General features: G+C 38.6%; 1 non-coding gene across 1 annotated transcript; it reads right to left on the bottom strand.

The window, feature by feature from the left end:
• Positions 1-8,988: 8,988 nt before the first annotated feature.
• Positions 8,989-9,157, bottom strand: LOC113251551 (U1 spliceosomal RNA). Its single transcript, XR_003314530.2, has one exon. It is a non-coding gene; the product is annotated as a U1 spliceosomal RNA (small nuclear RNA).
• Positions 9,158-16,369: the final 7,212 nt, after the last annotated feature.

Below are 16,369 nucleotides of genomic sequence, written 5' to 3' on the forward strand. Positions count from 1 at the left end.
CTGTGCCCCAGAGCCCAGCGTAATGCTGAAGGAAAGCTCCTGGATTTAAAAATCAATTTTCTTACTTTTTAAATTTACATTCGATTTAGTTAATATATCCTGTATTATTAGTTTCAGGGGTTGAATCTGGTGATTCATCAGTTGCATATAATACCCAGTGCTCATTACATTGAGCGCTCTCCTTAAGGCCCATCACCCTGTTACCCCATCCCCCACCCACCTCCCCTCCAGTAACCCTCAGTTTGTTTCCTAGGGTTAAGAGTCTCTTATGGTTTGTCTCCCTCTCTGATTTTGTCTTATTTTATTTACCCTTCCCTTCCCCTATGTTCATCTGTTTTGTTTTTTAAATTCCACATTTGAGTGAAATCATATGGTATTTGTCTTTCTCTGACTCATTTTGCTTAGCATACATAATACCCTCTAGTTCCATCTACATCATTGCAAATGGCAAGATTTCATTTTTTGATGGCTGAGTAATATTCCATTGTATACATACATACCACATCTTCTTTATCCACTCATATGTCAATGGGCATCTCAGCTCTTTCCATAGTCTGGCTATTGTGGACATTGGGGTGCATGTGCCCCTTCAAATCACTGTGTTTGTATCCTCTGGGGAAATACCTAGTAGTGCATTTGCTGGGTTGTAGGGTAGCTCTATTTTTAACTTTTTAAGGAACGTCCGTAGTGTTTTCCAGAGTGTCTGAACCAGTTTGCATTCCCACCAGGAGTCTAAGAGAGCTCCCATTTCTCCCCACCCTCACCAACATCTTTTGTTTCCTGAGCTGTTAATCTTTGCTATTCTAACAGTTGTGAGGTGAGGTGCTTTTAAAAATAACATGACAGGAACAACAAAAAAAAAAAAACCCTCAGAATATAAATAGCTATGAGAAAGAAAACAAATAAACAAGTAAATAAGTAAATAGCCGGCTATGAGTAGGACAACCATTAGGTGAGCGTGCAACATCGTTTGGGCTCTGCTTTAACTGGAGGGAAAGAGGACAAAACTGAGCTCTGGAGCTGCTGTCTTCCAGTGAGTAATTTTTGTGCAGCCAAAAATGACTGATGACAAGGCAAGAAAACAAATTCAGTACATTCTATAGGTCATTTCACAAACATGGAAATAGCTCCCTATTTATAATCCTTCAATGTCATCTAGTTCCCCTAGGATTCTCCATACCAACACCAAAACAATTGTGAATACATACATACATACATACATACATAGAGAAACTTTCCAAAGTAGTTGATCCCAGTCCTTAACAATTTTCTCAGGAAAGAGCTTCTGAACATGAATTTAGGTGCTTTGCCAATGCTTCAAAATGCAGTGCAGCAACTCAGTCTAACATCTTGGAGGAGTTATTTTCATCCTGCTGTGCAATTTAACACATGGTGATGCAAAATAGTTAACAGAAACTGGTTTCCACATTCTGGAGGGAGCAAACCTCGAAAGTTAATGCAACTTATTTTTAACTTCTATATGAAACTACTTCCATAAGAAGGACTTAAGGGTACTAAGATGACCAGGACTTTTCTGGAAGACTTCTGATTATGCCTTATTTCAAGATGTCAGAGTATGGCTAAAATAAAAATGAAAAAGATTTCCTTTATAAGGAGTTACAATTTATCAAACCCCTTGAAAGACTGTCTCCTTATTCCTCTACTCTAACTTTTGTCTCATTATCTTAAACTAGTCTCATGCCCATTTCCTGAGGCACTGCTCTGGGCATCTTCCTCAATTTTAATGCATCGATGACCATCATTATTCTTTCTTTATGGGATTTCATCCAAAATTGTGCCCTTGTGACAATATTCACATTTGAGCTAATGTGACTTAATTTTCCAAGTTGGCTTCATGAGGCAAAGTAGCAAGTGCTTTATTAAAATCTAGATAATAAAATTAGCCCATTTATCTACTAATTGTATGCTTCCATCACAGGATTAAATACATTTGTTATACTAAAGTCCTATACTTTATACCAAGGTAAAGTCAAATAACCATAAAAATTTTGGACTCCTCCTTTTTTCAACATGCTAGACAGAATTTTAAGGTTAGCACTTGGCATGTAGCCTAAAATATAAACTGCTATTTAACTTCTATTGATATGACATTTATATTTTACATAGGCTCAGAGTAGAAGCTGGAAAATGGGAAACATCATTTTTAAAGGTATCCTTGAGCTTTTAGAGAAAAAGGTCTTTAAAGTCCATTGCGCTAAATTAAGGTGCCCAAAGTTATAATTTTATTTTTTTTGGAGGGGGGTGGGCGGTGGAAAGATTGTACCAATTCCAGGTGCTTTTACTTCTAGAACTTTGCTTTCACACAAGTTGAGCAGTCTGGTCTGCAAGCCTAAGAAATTACAACAGGATCAAATGCACCATAAGAAGCCAGCTTTATAAATGGAACCTCCCCACAGAAATATGTCTTAACAGGATGAGTTCTAAGTGTCCAGGTTTACTTCATCACTAATCTGGAAATCCTCACATATGCTCAGTCCCAGAGCCAAATAAAAGGGATTTAAGTCTGTGTTTCTTTAGGGAATATCTGAATGAATATTTGACTCCAAAACTTACCTCTCCCATCCCAAAATCCCTTCAGTCTCTCTAATCACCCAGAATCTTTGGAGACTGGCTTAGCTCCAGAAGGGGAGACGTTATCTAAGGTCACCGCTAGATCAATCAGTCAAGGAGTAAGTAGTGATTTTTCTGAAGAATTTTCGATTCTAAATTCTCAGAGAAAACAAACCAGGCAAACAGGATGTTTTTACCCATTCCTTAGTGGAAACCGTTAAGTGCATTTCAGTGGTATAGGACTGCCATTCTGGGAAAGATCAAAGCCCAGTGGCCCAGTTCACCTCCCCCTCCTCTCCAGAGACCAGGATATTGTGAAAAGACCCTCTCTGATTCCCAAGGAAAGCAGATTGCTTACACAGAGTAGCAATTAAAAAGACTGCATGTTTTAGGAAAGAGTGACAAATTGTTGCAAGGTTGCTACATGTATTTAAAATTAAAGGATGATTTTTTTTCCTCTCTCTTAACTAAAACAATTAATTGGTAATATAATAGAAACTCAGCAGTAGATGAAAAATGGCATAATCCCAGAATAGAGTATGAAGAGAAAGAAAAAGAAAAAAGGTTGGTGGGTTGGTTGTTTTGTTTTCTAGCTTAACTGCAGGAGTTAGTGTTAAAGAAATTCCTATGCTTCTCATTCCTGTGTGTTGCTGATTATAAGACTCAAAAGTCTGAGTTCAACTTGTTAGGCATAGAAACATTGAAAATAAAAGGTGTAATTCTTCCTGTTAAAAATAAGGGAAGAGGTGGCGCCTGGGTGGCTCAGTCGTTAAGCCTCTGCCTTCGGCTCAGGGCGTGATCCTGGCGTTATGGGATCGAGCCCCACATCAGGCTCCTCCGCTGTGAGCCTGCTTCTTCCTCTCCCACTCCCCCTGCTTGTGTTCCCTCTCTCGCTAGCTGTCTCTCTCTCTGTCGAATAAATAAATAAAATCTTTAAAAAATAATAAATAAGGGAAGAGACATCCCCTTTCCCTTTTGTCAGAGCATTTTTTTTAATAAAAGCATAATTGTAAATTCTCTCTGCCCTTTTAAGACATGTAAATATTTTTCTTTTCTTTTTTGTTTTATTTTGTTTTAACAATCTTGGCAGTTTATAACCCAGGAGTGTCTTTCTCAAGGACCTGGGAGCCATCCTTTTGAATCTCCCAGATTCTGTGGGAGGGTAGGAGCCTAACTCGGGGTGTCTTGCTCCAAGTTATAAAACTACCTCCTGTCATAAGGATATGAGAAGTTTATTTATCTTTTATATAAAGCCAATTAGTTAACACGGATGGTCAACCCAATTACCAGGTAAATTTAGGATGAACTATGTGTAACAAATGTGCTGTCAAGTCCTCTGACTTGAGGGCTAGTTACTGTTTATCTTGAGAACATGTAGGGAATGTTCTTGGCTTTAAAATCTGCGTGGCTATATAGGGGGTAAAATTTCTGTCTTTGCAGTTTCTCAGCAATTGATGCAATGATCATCACGTTCTGGTTTCACGTCTATGCAGTAACAAAACTGTTTTTCGCCTTTTATCCCCAAATCCTAATCTAAACCCCTCAGACTTACACACGTGGAATATACACTAAAAATCTCAAAAAAAATACTTTTTTTTTACATTTTCCTTTAGTTCTTGCTTCCTTTTAACCCTGAGACGTCCTTTGCTATTAGTCATACAAAACTGAAAAGTACTGCAAAATAAAGCCCGGGTGACCGTGCTTCTTTCCGTTGGGGTATTGGTGTAAGCAAGTTAGGGAAAGAGTGTCAGTGCCGCACTGCTTCTCTCAGGTGACCATTGTTTACACTGGGGGGCAGGGGAGGGCAGTGGCACCTGCCAGCCCCTTTTCTCCTGGAGTGGTCACCCCGTAATCTCTGTTTCTTGGGGGCATGCTCCGAGATGAGAAAATCACTCTCCCTCCTGTCTGTCCCTGGTATTTTTCCAACTGCTGGTTCTGTGCTGTCCCTTTAAGGGCAGGGACTCCACTTCCTAATGTCCTTGGGGCTCTTCTAGAGCTGGGCAAACCCCTTTTTACAATTCCAGACTTTAAGTCCCACTGGTTGTAAGAACTCACAATATTTGGCCCCTCTCATTTTCAAAGGCAAGTATTACGGGGATTCATCCTGCCCATCCACGGGCTCCCTGGTATGAAAGTCTTTTCTGCCCTTCTCTGCACCACTGTCTCCCTCCCCATCACAGACGGCTGTGGTCGGTTTCACTCCCAGATCCCGTCTCTGCCCTTCCTGTCCTCTCCAGTGTGGTCTCTTCTCTGCCATTTAGTTGTGGAGTCTGTTCCAGGAGTCTTCGTGTTGTGTGGGTTATTTACACTGATGTGAGTGTTACCTAGTTGTTTCTGTAGGACGGGACGGAGGAGAGCTTAGGATCCTCTTCTCTGCCATCTTCCCAGCCAACCCCGTCTAGGAATGCTTTATCCCCTCTAAGAAGCTGAATTCCCCAAGTCCTTCTGTCTTCTTAAGCAGAAAAACAACAACAACAACAAAACCCCCAAAAAACCAGGGTATGTTTACAGCACATGTAACTGGTGAATATTTCAGGTAATAAGATAAATGCTGTTCATTAGAATAATTACCTCAGTGACCAAATTTTCTGGAAAGCAAAATGAAGTCACTTGAGAAATACTCCCTAAAACTTGCCATGGAACACTAGGAACACTACTTGCCCTTTGGGTTCCTATGGACTTGGTCTCCCTTAACTCTTCTGAAGTGACTATACTCCCTGGGTGTTATAGAGCGAACTACGCTGACCTTCTGGGGCCCTTTGTCATCGTATACTGTGCCAGGTGTTATGTGTCTTTCTTATGTAATCTTCAAGGATTTTTGACTCAGGCTTTAAATTATTAGCTTGAATTAAAAAATCTATTTTATGATGGCTAAACTTTAAGGGGCCATTATATTTTCATAAACCATGCAACATATTCATATTTTTACTGTCCTTCCCCAGTTTGTGCAGCAAATAGAACACAAAATTTGCCCTTAATCCTGACAAGAATAGGTATCAATTGCAAATATTATTTATGTCACCCTTCCTCTTGGAAGAAAAATACTTTTTCTTTTGAAAATAATGGTATCAAATGTTATTTCTAATGGAATCAGATGTCAAGTTTCAGTTAATATTTGACATCAAAAAGCATTTTTACCTGAATTTTGAGAGCTAATTTTAATATGTTGGTATTTTTAATTCTAGCAAATATATGTGCTCAAAGATGTGTGGGTGCTTTACATCTAGACACCTCTTCAGTCTTTAGTTTCAGAATTGGAACATTTCCTGAATAAGTGATCTTTCTCTCATCTGTAATTCATAATTTCCACCCCAGGAGAGGTGTTCTAAATTCATGATCGGCATCCCAAGTACACACGCATACTTAGTGAGAAACAGAGCAACCTCGGAGGGGGAATGGCAGTCTCTGGAGATTGGCGCTGTGCGGGCTGTGGCTGAACCACGCCCACCAGCTGCTCACCAGGCCGCAAGGCTCATCTGCAGGGAGCAGGGAATACCACCACCACCCTCAGTAATCCCACTATTCTCTGCCCAGCATTGCAAAATAGGCTACCCAGTAGATCTGGCCTAAGAAGAATGCCTAAAAACTGTACACTATTCAGCATATAAGTCCTAAAGGTTATAGGATCCATTTTCACTCAATCCAGCAAAGAGCCATAATATAAATGACTCTGTTTGAGAGTTTCTTCTCTAGATTGTAACCTTTTGAGGCCAAAGACATTGTCTCTTTCACACGATCTCTCCACAGCCTGGCACACAACGAGTAGGAGTTTAGGAAGTATTTGTTCTCTCAAATAGGTGCGGTTACCTTGTGTAAGCCCTGGGAGACTACCTCCCTCATGTACTCTAAGCTTCTCAGAACACCATCCTCTCTCCTCCAGGCAGACCAGAGACTCTTTGCTCTTTTCTGCACCTGCTTACGTATCCACAAAGATTTCCTTTTATAGTGGATTATCTTCTTGCTTTCTCATCCATCCAAGTTGCTCCATTGATTTGGGCCTGTCAGTGTTCTGGCAAAAGATGAAGATAGAGGACTTAATCTATCTTCTGTCCCCTGGACTTGTTCCCTGCAAGTCAAGCCAAGGAAGGGATTTAGCAGTCCCTGAGCACACTCGCATTTCTGCAGAAACATTTTGTGCTCTTCTGCTTCCAGCTTCCAGAACCTTTGTGATGCTCTGGCCATGGGCCAAACTTCAGCAAAGTGTAAAGGAAAAGTAATTGCATAATCTACAAATTCTTCAGGATCTGTGTAGGATATGCATAATAAGCAGATGCTTATCAAGTGCCTACTATGCCTACTATGTACAAGACTATTACAATTTCTGATCCTGGGTAGAATTTTAAAAAAAACCTGAATTCCTTAAAGTTCTTAGCTGTCAAGCATTTGATAGAAGAGGCTATATAAGTTAAAATTCAATTGGCGCCATTGACAAGTTGCCCTAAAGCAAGCCTTACTTTCCGGAGTGGTTTCATTCAGATAGAGGATTTGGCAATTAAGCAGGCACTGCTCCGCTCTAGCCCAACGTCAGACACTATGCTGATGCTGTTGCAGGGTCTCTCGGCTACAGGAGCTCTGTGGCTATATACGGGCTACAAGTACCAGTTTCTCAGAACACAGAAACGGGGAATGTTGGCAGCCAAGAGTTGCTGGGGGCTCTACTGCAGGACTTGCAGAGCATTTCACTTCCTCTCTCCTTGTTCTCCTTGTAGCGTCCACACACATTTCCCCCACCACAAAGTAAAACCTCTGCACCCCAAAGGGAATTGGCAAACCACTACCCACACACTTTTATAAACAAATGAGTTCAGGGGCAGGGCAAGATATTTCTTCTTCGAACAGACCCTCATGTGACACAGTAGCCCCTCCCCAAGCCATCTCCCATCCTCCCTCATGGTCAGAAAAATCATCCCTTATAGGAGGACTAGCTGCAGTAGATTCATTATGAGGAACAACGTGAGGGGATTGTGTTGTTCAATTCTCAGTTGATAAATGGGACTTTTCTGGTGTGCCCTTGCTTAAGTCGGAGCAGCAGACAGAGCTGAGAGTTATGGCTCTAGTGCAGAATATGTTTCTGGAAGCCCCTCACCAAACAGCTACAGAAAGTCCCAGACATGCCTGGATGACCTCACTGGCACACATAAGAGAAAAAGATCCTAGAATGAAGCCAGACACAATTTCTGTATCCATCCTATTGTGGAATGTTCCCAGAGAATGAGAGAACCAAGTCCCCCAGGACCCTACAACTTGAGTGCTATTGGCACAGAATATGGACATAAGCTCTTGATAATGTTTAAAAAGAAAAAATATAGTAACAAAGCAGGAAAAAAGATTTTAAGCTACAAGACTCAAAGTTTTAGGTGACATGAGATCAAGCTGCAGAATAAATAAGTAAACCAAACAATCCATTAGATAGAAATCAGAAAGTTAGGAAAAGCCTAAAAGAGGGCTAGAACTAAATATCTGTAACAAAATCTTTGAGAGAAAAAAACGTATATTTTTTTCCTGAAAAACTTTTGTATGTTACCCTCAAATAAAAGCTCTTAGGTATAACTTGCTTCCTAAATATACTAAATTATTACTTCATGACCAAACGAATTATTAATCACAATCCAGCTAGCTAGACTAGGGGTTGGCAAAGGGCTGTATACTGTGCCAGGTGTTATGTGTTCCTGAAAAGGGCTACATAGTAAATATTTTAGGGCATACCGTCTCTATTTCAATTCTATTATGGCAGAGTAGCAGCCATAGACATTTGTAACAAATGGCATGACTCTCTTCCAATAAAACTTTATTTACAAAACCAGTTAACAGACTGGTTTTAGTCCATGGGCTACTGTTGGTGGACCCTTGAGTTAGACAAATAAAATAATTCAGACCTGTGCAAATAACACCAAAGTACTTTATATTTTTAAATTTTTACAATATTCACATCTATCAAAATATCCTCACTTTCTCCCTTTTTTTATGTGAGTATAGTTGGCACGATGTTATGTTAGTTTCAGGCATACAACATAGTGATTCAACAAGTTTATACGTTATGCTGTGTTCACCACAAGTGTAGCTACTATCTGTCACCATACAGTGCTGTTATAGTATCTATCAGTGACTATATTCATCATGCTGGGCCTTTTATCCCCGTGAATCATTCATTCCGTAACTGGAAGCTTATATCTCCTACTCCCCTTCACCCGTTTTGCCCATCTTCCCACCCACCTCCCTCTGGCAACCATTAGTTTGTTCTCTGTATTTATAGGTCTGATTCCACTTTTTGTGTTTATTTCATTTGTTCTAGATCCAAATATGACTGGAATCATAGGGGTATTTGTCTTTCTCAGTCTGACTTATTTCAAGTAGCATAATACCGTCTAGGTCTATCCAGTTGTCACTAATGGAACAATCTCATCCCCTTTTTTTTTTTAAGGGAAAGTGCAAACACAGACCCCCCCCCCCCACTACCACAAAGTATGCAGTTAAGTTTCTACATTTGGGGAAATCTCAGGGGTCAGCACATCTGGAGTACAGTGAGTAAGCCTCGCCTGGAAAAACCACCTTTGTTATCATGGTATCTCCCCGGCCAGGTACATATTCCTCTTTTTTTTTTTTAATGGCCACATTCCATTGTATATGTATACCACATCTTTGTTATCCAGTTTTCTATCCGTGGACCCTGAGGTTGCTTCCATATCTCGGCTATTGTAAATAATACTGCAATAAACATAAGGGTACATATCTCTTTGAATTACTTTTTTGTTTTCTTTGGGTAAACACCAGCTAGTGGAATTATTAGATCACGTGGTACTATTTTAAATTTTTTGAGGAACCTCCATACTGTTTTCCACAGTAGTAACCATTTACATTCCCATCAATAGTATACCAGAGTTTCCTTTTGTCCACATCCTCACCAACACTTGTTACTTCTTGTCTATTTGATTTTAACCATTCTAACGGGTATAAAATGATCTCACACTGTGATTTTGATTTGCATTTTTCTGATGATTAGTGGTGTTGAGCATGTTTTGGTGTGTCTGTTGGCCATCTATATGACCTCCCTAGAAGAATGTATATTCGTGTCTTCTCTTTTTTTTATGTTCAGTTAGCCACTGTATAGTACATCAGTACTTTTTGATGTAGTGTTCAATGATTCATTAGTTACATATAACACCCAGTGCTTATCACAATGTACATGCCCTCCTTAATACCCATCACCCCACCCTTCTCCCCTCTGAAACCCTCTGTTTGTCTCCCGGAGTCCTTAGTCTCTCATGGTTCATCTCCCTCTCTGATTTCTCCCCCTTCAGTTTTCCCTCCCTTCCCTTATGGTCCTTCATGCCATTCCTCATGTTCCACATATGAGTGAAACTGTATGATAATTATCTTTCTCTGCTTGACTTATTTCACTTAGCATAATCCCCTCCAGTTCCATACGTGTAGATGCAAATGGTGGGTATTCATCCTTTCTGATGGCTGAGTAATATTCCATTGTATATATAGACCACATCTTCTTTATCCATTCATCTGTTGAAGGGCAGCTCGGCTTCTTCCACAGTTTGGCTATTGTGGACACTGCTGCTATGAACATTGGGGTGCAGGTGCCCCTTCTTTTCACTATATCTGTATCTTTGGCTTAAATACCTAGTAGTACAATTGTTGAGTCATAGGGTAGCTCTATTTTTAACATCTTGAGGAACCTCCATACTGTTTTCCACAGTGGCTGTACCAATCTGCATTCCCACCAACAGTGTAAGAGGGTTCCCCTTTCTCCACATCCTCTCCAACATTTATCATTTCCCACCTTATTAATTTTTGCCATTCTAACTGGTGTGAGGCGGTATCTCATTGTGGTTCTGATTTGTATTTCCCTGATGGCTAGTGATATTGAACATTTTTTCATGTGTCTGTTAGCCATTCATTCGTATGTCTTCTTTGGAGAAGTGTCTGTTCATGTCTTCTGCCCATTTTTTGACTGGATTATTTGGTTTTTGGGTGTTGATAGATCTTGGATACCAGCCCTTTATCATGTCCTCCCTTTTTTAATTGGATTGTTTTTTTGGTTTTTTGTGTGGGTTTTTTTGTTTGTTTTGGTATTAAATTCTCTATATATTTTGTATATTAACCCCTTATCAAATATATTATTTGCAAATATCTTCTTGCATTGAGTAGGTTGCCCTTTTGGTTTGTTGATGGCTTCCTTTGCTGTGCAAAAATTTTGTATTTTGTTTTAGTCCAAAAAGCTTATTTTTGCATTTCATACCCTTGCCTTAGGATACATATCTAAAAAAATGTTGCTATAGCCAATCAGAGTAATTACTGCCTGTGTTCTCTTCTAAGATTTCTATGGTTTCAGGACTCCTATTTAGGTCTTTAATCCATTTTGAGTTTTTATTGTGTATGTTGTTAGAAAGTGGTCCAGTTTTATTCTTTTATATGTAGCTATTCAATTTTCCCAGAACTATTTATTGAGAAGACTGTCTTCTCTACATTGTATATTCTTCCATCCTTTGTAATAATTTGCCATATAATTGTGAGTTTATTTCTAGGCTCTCTATTCTGTTTGACTGATCTACATGTCTATTTTTGTTCCATTATCATACTGTTCTGATTACTGCAGCTTTGTAGTATATCTTGAGCTCTGGAATTATGATATCTCCAGCTTTGTTTTTCTTTCTCAAGCCTGCTTTGGCTATTCGGGGTCTTTTATGGTTGCATACAAATTTTAGGATTATTATTTCTAATGTGAAAAATGCTGTTGGTATTTTGATTGGGATTGCATTAAATCTGTAGATTGCTTTGGGTACTGTGGACATTTTATTAATATTTGTCCTTGCAACTCATGAGAATGGAATATCCTTCCATTGGTTTATGTCATCTTCAATTTCTTTCATCAGTGTTTTATAGTTTTCAGAGCAGAGGTCTTTCACCTCTTTGGCTATGTTTATTCCTAGGTATTTTATTATTTTTGGTGCAACTGTAAATGGTGTTGTTTTCTTAATTTTTCTTCTGCTTCATTAATATATAGAAATGCTACTGATTTCCATATATTAATTTTGATTACTATAACTTTATGAATTCATTTATTTCTAGTACTTTCTTGGTGGAGTCTTTACAGATGACATGACACTATACATAGAAAATCCTAAAGAGTGACAGTTTAATTTCTTTACCATTATGAATGTCTCTAAATTCTTTTTCTGTCTGATTGCTGTGGCTAGGACTTTCTGTGTTCAATGAAAGTAGTGAGAGTAGACATTTTTGTCTTGTTCTTGATCTTAGAGGAAAAGCTCTCAGTTTTCACCAGTGGGTATAATGAAAGCTGTGGGTTTTTCATATAAGGCCTTGATCATGTTGAGGTATGTCTCCTCCCAACCTACTTTGTTGAGTTTTTTTTTTTTATCGTTAATGGATGTGGATGCTGAAATTTATCAAATGCTTTTCTGCATCTATTGAGATGATCATATAATTTTTATCCTTTGTTTAGTTGATGTGGTGTATCACATTGTTTTGTACATATTGAACCATCATTGCATTTCTGAAATTAATCTAAATTGATCATTGTGAATGATTCCATCAATGTATTGTTAAGGATTTTGCATCTATGCTTATCAGGGATATTGGGTTGCAGTTTTGTTTTGGTATTTTGGGGGATTTTTTGGTGTTTTGCTGTTTTTGGGGTTTTTTTTCATAATAATAATATTTTATTATGTTAGTCACCATACAGTACATCCCTGGTTTTTGATGTAAAGTTCAATGATTCATTAGTTGCGTATAACACCCAGTGCACCATGCAATACGTGCCCCCCTTACTACCCATCACCAGCCTATCCCATTCCCCCACCCCCTCCCCTCTGAAGCCCTCAGTTTGTTTCTCAGAGTCCATAGTCTCTCATGGTTCATTCCCCCTTCTGTTTACCCCCCTTTCTTTATCCTTTTCTTCTACCGATCTTCCTAGTTCTTATGTTCCATACATAAGAGAAACCATATGATAATTGTCTTTCTCTGCTTGGCTTATTTCACTTACCATTATCTCCTCCAGGCCATCCATGTTGCAGCAAATGTTGAGAACTCCTTTTTTTTGATAGCTGAGTAATATTCCATTGTATATATGGACCACATCTTCTTAATCCAGTCATCTGTTGAAGGACATCTCGGCTCCTTCCACGATTTAGCTATTGTGGACAATGCTGCTATGAACATTGGGGTGCATATGGCCCTTCTCTTCACTACGCCTGTATCTTTGGGGTAAATACCCAGTAGTGCAATGGCTGGATCATAGGGTAGCTCAATTTTTAACTTTTTGAGGGACTTCCACACTGTTTTCCAAAGTGGCTATACTAACTTGCATTCCCACCAACAGTGTAGGAGGGATCCCCTTTCTCCACATCCTCTCCAACAATTGTTTCTTGCCTTGTCCATTTTTGCCATTCTAACTGGTGTAAGGTGGTATCTTAGTGTGGTTTTGATTTGAATTTCCCTGATGGCTAATGATTTTCAACATTTTTTCATGTGTCTGCTAGCCATTTGTATGTCCTCATTGGAAAAGTGTGTGTTCATATCTTCTGCCCATTTTATGATTTGTCTATTTGTTTCTCGTGTATTGAGTTTGAGAAGTTCTTTGTAGATCTTGGATACCAGTCTTTTATCTGTAGCATCATTTGCAAATATATTCTCCCATTCCGTGGGCTGCCTCTTAATCTTGATGAAGTCCCATAAGTTCATTTTATCTTTTGTTTCTCTTGCCTTTGGAGATGTGTCATGTAAAAGGTTGCTGTGGCCGATGTCATAGAGGTTGCTGCCTATGTTCTCCTCTAGGATTTTGATGGATTCCTGTCTCACATCGAGATCTTTCATCCATTTGGAGTTTATTTTTGTGTGTAGTGTGAGAGAGTGGTCAAGTTTCATTCTTTTGCATGTAGCTGTCCAATTTTCCCAGCACCATTTATGGAAGAGACTGTCTTTTTTCCACCGGATGTTTTTTCCTGCTTTATCAAAGATTAGTTGCCTAAAGAGCTGAGGGCCCATTTCTGGGTTCTCTATTCTGTTCCATTGGTCTATGTGTCTGTTTTTGTGCCAGTACCATGCTGTCTTTGTGATCACAGCTTTGTAGTACAACTTGAAATCCGGCATTGTGATGCCCCCAGCTTTGTTTTTCCTTTACAACACTTCCTTGGCAATTCGTGGCCTTTTCTGGTTCCACACAAATTTAAGGGTTGTTTGTTCCAGTTCTTTGAAAAATGTCATTGGTATTATGATCGGGATAACATTGAAAGTGTAGATTGCTCTGGGTAGCGTGGACATTTTAACTATGGTAATTCTTCCGATCCGTGAGCATGGAATATTTTTCCATCTTTTTGTGTCTTCGTCAATGTCTTTCAAGAGTGATTTGTAGTTTCTAGAATATAGCTCCTTTACGTCTCGGTTAAGTTAATTCCAAGGTAACGTATGGTTTTTGGTGCTATTGTAAATGGGATGGATTCCCTAATTTCTCTTTCTTCAGTCTCATTATTCATGTACAGAAATGCAACTGATTTCTGAGCATTGATTTTGTATCCTGCCACATTACTGAATTGCTCTATAACTTCTGTTAGTTTGGGGGTGGATTCTTTTGGGTTTTCCATATACAGTATCATGTCATCTGCAAAGAGAGACAGTTTGACTTCTCCTTTGCCAATTTGGATACCTTTTATCCCTTTTTGTTGTCTGATTGCTGTTGCAAGGACTTCTAGTACTATGGTGAATAATAATGGCGAGAGTGGGCATCCTTGTCCTGTTACTGATCTTAAGGGAAAGGCTTCCAGCTTTTCCCGATTGAGAATGATATTTGCTGTAGGCTTTTCATAGATGGTTTTTATGAGATTGAGGAATGTACCCTCTATCCCTACACTCTGAAGGGTTTTAATCAGGAAAGGATGCTGTATTTTGTCAAATGCTTTTTCTGCATCTATTGAGAGGATCATATGATTCTTGGCTTTTTGTTGTTTTTGCAGTGCCTTTGTTTTTTGTTGTTGTTTGTTTTGCAGTGTCTTTGCTATCAGAGTAATGCTGGCCTAGTAGAATATATTTGAGAGATTTCCTTACTGTATTTTTTTAAATACTTTGAGGAGAATAAGTATTAACTCTTCTTTAAACGCTAGAATTAACGCTAGAATTGTGAATCTATCTGGTCCTAGGCTTTTATTTTTTGGTAGTTTTTTGATAACTGATTTAATTTCATACTAATAGTCTAAGTTTCTATTTCTTCCTCATTCAGTTTGGACGATGGTATGTTTCTAGGAATGTATCTATTTCTTCTAGATTGGCTAATTTGTTGGCATAAATTTTTTCCTGGTATTCTCTTACAATGTTTTTTATTTTTGTGGTGTCAGTTGTTACTTCTTCTCTCTCATTTCTGATTTATTTGGGTCCTTTTTTTTTTTTTTTTTTTTGTGAGTTTGGCTAAGAGTTCATCCATTTTGTCTACCTTTTCAAAGAACCAGGTCTTGGTTTCATTTATCTTTCTATTACTTTTTTAGTCTCCCAGCTATTTATTTCTGCTCTGATCTTTATTATTTCCTTCCTTCTACTTGCCTTGGGTTTTGATTTTTTATTTTCTTTTAGTTCCTTTAGGTGTAAGCTTAGTTTATTTGAGCATTTTCTTCTTTCTTGAAATAGGCCTGTATCACTGTATATTTCCCTCTTAGAACCGCTTTCAAAGTTTAGGGCCGTTGTGTTTTCATCTTCTTCTTGATTGTTTCATTGGGCCATTGGCATTTTGTATCATGTTTGGTCTCCATGTGTTTGTGTTTTTTCCAAATTTTGTACCATTGTAGTCAAAAAAGATGAATGGCATGACTTCAATCTTAGAGGCTTGAGTACCTGGGTGGCTCAGTCAGTTAAACATCTACCTCCAGCTCAGGTCATGACCTCGTTCTGGGATCAAGTCCTGCGTCAGGCAAGGAGTATGCTTTTCCCTCTCCCCTGCTCATGTTTGTGCTCTCGCTCTGTCTCAAATCTTTTTAAAAAAATAAATTTCTAGAGACTTGTTTTTTGACCTAACATGTGATCTGGGCTGGTGAATGTTCCATGTGCACTTGAAAAGAGTGGGTATTCTGTCATGTTTGGATGGAATGTTCTGAATATATCTATTATGTCCATCTGGTCTAATGTGTCATTCAAAGACATGGTTTCCTTATTGATTTTCTATCTGGATGATCTGTCCATTGATGTAAGTGGGGTGTTAAAGTCCCCTACTCTTATTGTATTCCCGTCAATTTCTCTTGCTTTATGTATTTAGGTGCCAGTGTTGGGTGCAGAGATATTTACAATTGTTATATCCTCTTGTTGGAGTGATCTCTTTTATCATTGTGAAAGGCCCTTGTCTCATTATAATCTTTGTTTTAAAGTCTAAGTACTGCTACCCCAACTTTATTTTTTGCTTCCACTTTCATGGTAAATACTTTTCCATCCTTTCACTTTTAGCCTGTATGTGTCTTTAGGTCTGAAGTGAGTCTCCTATAGGCAGCATATAGATGGGCCTTATATTTTTACCCATTCTACCATCCTATGTCTTTTGATTGGAGCATTTAGACCACTTTATACATTTAAAGTATTTATACGTGTGTACTTATTTCCATTTTATTTTTTTCTGGTGGTTTTTGTAATTCTTCTCTGTTCCTTTATTATTCTTTTGCTCTTTGGGTTAGATGAATTTCTGTAGTGTATATCTATTGTGAGTTTGTGATTACCATAAGGTTTATATATAACAATCTATATTAAAACATATTTTAAAAAAAAAAAGAAAAAATGTGGGGGAGGTAGTAGTAAA

The sequence above is a fragment of the Ursus arctos genome, unplaced genomic scaffold (assembly GCF_023065955.2).
Source record: "Ursus arctos isolate Adak ecotype North America unplaced genomic scaffold, UrsArc2.0 scaffold_10, whole genome shotgun sequence".
In the NCBI taxonomy this organism is placed as follows: Eukaryota; Metazoa; Chordata; class Mammalia; order Carnivora; family Ursidae; genus Ursus; species Ursus arctos.